General features: G+C 39.7%; 1 pseudogene; it reads right to left on the reverse strand.

Moving 5' to 3' along the window:
- Positions 1–1,421: 1,421 nt before the first annotated feature.
- Positions 1,422–1,539, reverse strand: LOC124742898 (annotated as a pseudogene).
- Positions 1,540–5,294: the final 3,755 nt, after the last annotated feature.

Here is a 5,294-nt window from a genome sequence, read left to right on the forward strand (position 1 = left end):
GACTGAAGCTATACAACGGCTTGATCATATACTTCCGTTAAATTCCTTTGTGTTCGTGGTGTGTAGTACTACATTTTGTTATGAAAATAACTGTGTCAGATACAGTGCTGCGTGTAGGAACCAAAGACATTACTCGCTGCATAAGGAAAGTGAACATTATCATTGCATTGTTATGATTTTTGTTATCTCTGGTACTGAACGCCATTTTAATGATTTCGATATTCATCTTGCTCTGATAAAGACGAAGGAAATATATAACTGTGAATATTACGTATTAAAACTTATTAGTAATCTGCCAGGAAGTTTCATATCAGCGCACACTCCGCTGCAGAGTGAAAATCTCATTCTGGAAACATCCCTCAAGCTGTGGCTAAACCATGTCTCCGCAGTATCCTTTCTTTCAGGAGTGCTAGTTCTGCAAGGTTCGCAGGAGAGCTTATGTAAAGTTTGGAAGGTAGGAGACGAGATACTGCCAGAAGTCAAGCTGTGAGTACCAGGCGTGAGTCGTGCTTCGGTAGCTCAGATGGTAGAGCGCTTGCCCGCGATAGGCAAAGGTCTCGAGTTCGAGTCTCGGTCGGGCACACAGTTTTAATCTGCCAGGAAGTTTCAGTAATAGCAATAGTTGTATCCAATGAAGAAATAAGCAGAAATAAATGAGTGCTTATTCATGATACAAAATGAGATGAGACTCGAACAAACATCTTACTCTTTCTAGTAACTCTAATTACTATAGAGAGTTTCAGTTATATTACGTCGACATGGAGTTGGAGAGAGGCTGTGGAGGTTGCCGTACGAATCTCCAAATAAACACGGAGACTTTCAACGGACTCAAGAGCAGGCAACGAGAAACCTGCTTCAGCTCTACACCAGTATATTACAACATGACAAAACACAGACAAGGCGAGTTTAGTTTCAATAGACATTTCTGTACACCATTTGAAAATGCTTGTCTTATTTATGATACCAGGAAACACAATAAAAATGACGATACGATCTGTCTACCATGACAGGACTGATCTTGAGTTTGCACCATACATTACAACACACTGTATTCATTACAAATTATGTACATGTTACTATTATAAAGTACTGATATTGTATTTATTTTGCAAGTACGATTGCTGGAGAACTGCAGAAAAGATATATGTACAGGAGCAAAACTTAGGATCGAATAACTGTTCCATTGGACGACTACTCAGCAGTGTACAACAAAAAGCATACAATCCGCCATCAATCCCTAAGTGGCCCATCGCGACCATCGGACCGCCGTGTCATCCTCAGCTGAGTATGTGGATAAGAGGGGCGTGTGGTCAGCACAACGCTCTCACAGTCGTTATGATGGTTTTCTTTGACCGGAGCCTCTGCTATTCAGTCGAGTAGCTCCTCAATTGGCATCACGAGGCTGAGTGCACCCCGAAAACTGCCAACAGCGCATGGCGACCCGGATGGTCACCCATCCAAGTGCCGACCACGCCCGACAGCGCTTAACTTCGGTGGTCTGACGGGAACCGGTGTGTCCACTGCGGCATGGCCGTTGCCAATTGTACGAAAAGCAGGTGCATATTTTGATTTCTGTCTCTGTCGACTCTTTTTAAGGGGTGTAGAAGCGAGTTATTAGTAGCAGACAGGCAGTTTTATTTTAGATTAGACGTAGTCACTGTGAACGATTTGCTTGTGTCAAATATATGTGTGACGTTGATGCTGCACAGTCCGAATTAGATTGTTTCTGATGTGCTGCTTCAAAGTTAGAATCAAGCACGTTATTGCAAGAAAAAACTGTAAACTCAGCTGTAATTCCAGAGCTGTCACAAGCGGTAGGAGAAGTTACCTGTGGACAGCGTGCTATTATCAACACGCAACTCCCACAACAAGCAGAGCAGTTTATGGAGGTTTAACATCAGAAGGCAAAGATAACCAGCTGACAACTATTGTTGTACAGAAGATTCAGTCAGCGGTAAAAAAAGTCAAGTATGATAAGATTTTTCTAGCAAAGAATTTGTCAGAGGTTTCCAAAAAATTCGAACTCAATCAAGCGAACATCTTTATGAATGGCGTGTAACTATAGATAAGCAAATGGAAGCAGTCATTCAGCAAATGAACAATCGACGTGATACTTAACAGGATAATAATTGGATCATTGCTGAAATGAGCGCATGACAATGAGAGCTAGTCCAAAGCACCCCGCACAACAATCTTTTAAACAACATGAGCAAGTACAAACACCAAGATCACCGTACCTGAAAGTAACGCCAGCTCATGTGAGTGATTATGCAGCATTACATAAGTAAGTAAAATTAATTAAGTGTACAAAGCCGGCCGGGGTGGCCGAGTGGTTCTAGGCGCTACAGTCTAGAACCGCGCGTCCGCTAGGGTCGCAGGTTCGAATTCTGCCTCCGGCATGGATGTGTGTGACGTCCTTAGGTTAGTTAGGTTTAAGTAGTTCTAAGTTCTAGGTTACTGATGACCTCAAGTCCCATAGTGCTCAGAGCCATCTGAACCATTTTTTAAGTATACAAAATTTCCATCTTATCTACATCTACATCGACACTCTGCAAACCATATTTAAGTGCCTGGCAGAGGTTTCATTGAAGCACCTTCACAATTTTCTTTTTTTCCAACCTCGTACAGTGCGGAAAGAACAAACACCTGTATCTTTCAGTACGAGCACTGATTTCCCTTATTTTATCATGGTGATCGTTTCTCCGTATGTAATTCGGTGTCAACAAAATATTTTGGCATTCGGAGGAGAAAGTTGCTGAGTGGAATATCGTGAGAAGTTTCCACCGCAACGAAAAACGCCTTTGTCCATCCCAAATCTTGTATCATTTCAGTGACACTCTCTCCCATATTTCGCGATAATGCAAAACGTGCTGCACTTCTTCGAACTTCTTCGATGTACTCCGTCAATGCTATCTGGTAAGGATTCCACAGCGTACAATAGTATTCCAAAAGCGGACGAACAAACGTAGTGCTGTCTGTCTCCTTAGTAGGTCTGTTACATTTTCTAAGTGTGCTGCTTATAATACGCAGTCCTTGGTTAGCCTTCCGCAAAACATTTTCTATGTGTTCCTCCCAATTTAAGCTGTTCGTAATTGTAATTTACAGGTATACAGTGAATTTATGGCCTTTAAATTTACTGATATATCATGTAACCCAAGTTTAACGGATTCCTTTTAGCACTCGTGTGGATGACTTTAAACGTTTCGTTATTTAGGGTCAATTGCCAATTTTCGCACCATACAGATATATTTTCTAATTCGTTTTCCTATTTGTTTTGATCTTCTGACGCCTTTATTAGATTATAAGCGATAACGTCATCTGCAGAAAATATAAGACGGCTTCTCGGATTGTCTCCTAAATCGTTTATATAGATAAGGAACATGAAAGGCCCTATAACTCGTCCTTGGGGAGTGAAGAAAACTGTAAAGTCAGTCATTTTCATCAGGTCATTTAAAGATGTTTTATCTAGATTCTGGACCAAAAGTCAGCAGGTAAGTTATGTTAATTGACATATATAGGTGACGGAGCCCTTTGGGCAGCTGAAGCAGCAGAAACTTGTAATACATATGCCGAATTCGGGAATACATTTATTGCATGGTATTGGTCTGCTACAATACAAGAGAGAATCCGTAAGCAGATTTACAATCGAGAACGTTGCCATTCACTGTTACGTATGTTATGCAGATACTTTGAGTATTATCATAATAAGACGAAATATTTATTGGAACCAGTATCTGCCAAAGACCTTATTAGGATATTAAAAGCGAAGCTATTTTATGACATTCAAAATAAATTATTGCATGCCAATGACATAAATTCTGACGAACTTTTAGCACGTGAATCCCTGCTTATTACGCTCCTGTAACAGTTATTCAAGATTTGAAGCCTCGAATGAACTATGACAGGAGACAGCACAACAGGGGTTGACATACTAGGGCATTTATTAAAACTCCGAAGTATTGCATTGATAATGGCGAGTTACCAGCTGAAATCTGGATTTGCTTTATTAAATCCACAAAGGAAACGTGTGATGGCTGCTCCCCAGAGTTTTGAAGGTCATATCACAGTAATTCAGTGCATACCACATTCCTTATGAAAGGTAATTAGATATTGTCATGTTCCTAATCTAGGAAAAAGTGTTCAGCAATTAACAAGAAAATATCAGTACGTCAAAAGGCTAAACCTTCAAACCACAGTGCCTGTGGAGTTTTACATCAGATTATCACAGGAAAACCACTGCAGGCTGTATGTGTTGATGTAATGGGACACCTACCTACTACGAGAGGAAATGTTTAATACTTTACAGGATTTTATGACCTGTTTACCAAATATAGGAAACTGTATCCTATCCGCATGTATACTGCGCAGTCCATCATCAACAGTCTCGCAAATGATTACATTCCTTATGTTGCCAAGCCAGGTGTTGTATTGTGAGACAATGCTGTCATATTTATGACACACTGGGAGAAAAGGTACTTAAGATACAAAGGGATAAGGCAAATTTTGATCTCCATGTTGACTGAAATCCTATCCAATGGCGAGTTGTTTCGTGAATTAAACAGATTTATCTGCACATATTGCCACCATAAAGAAACATTGTGGATAGACTATTCATAGCCATTTGAATAAGTATACAATAATTTGACTCTCTCGTCAACAGAAGCTACACCAACGGAACTTGTGTTTAATAAAAAGGAAAACAATGAGTGGATCAATTGTTTACCGAAGATAAATGCTATAATAGAACCTAGGGAGACCATGATTCGTTAAGCATTAGAAAGGATGAAGGGAAAAGCACAACAGAGGATGAGGTACTATGAGCAGCTGTTGAAGAGGACGCAACTACAACCCAGTGGGAATAAAGCTGTTACTGAAGAGGCATCCAAAGGCGTCATTTCTTGAGAAGAAAAATGAAAAATGACCTCTTGTGAACTCAGTGCACCTTCGGATTATATCAGTACCGAATCCTGGTCCGTATGTCTTATGTTACATTACTAGTACCAATGTGAACGTGATGCATCTGCATCAGGATCTAAAACCATATTATTCTGAAGACTGATGTAATGAGTGAGAAAAATATTTTCTTATATTGTTTAGTGAATAGTTTTGGGTTAATAGTTGTTCTCAGATACAGTCGTATGTCACTGACAAACAAAATTGAGATATATCATTCGTTCAGACACAATATTATGTTGTTGGTGTTACATATATATTAATATAATGTATGTGACATTGTGGAGGCAGTTTTATTATGCAGTTTTGTATTTTTTGTCTTATTACGTTAGTAATGATTT

Source organism: Schistocerca piceifrons, unplaced genomic scaffold (genome assembly GCF_021461385.2).
Source record: "Schistocerca piceifrons isolate TAMUIC-IGC-003096 unplaced genomic scaffold, iqSchPice1.1 HiC_scaffold_2356, whole genome shotgun sequence".
NCBI lineage: Eukaryota > Metazoa > Arthropoda > Insecta > Orthoptera > Acrididae > Schistocerca > Schistocerca piceifrons.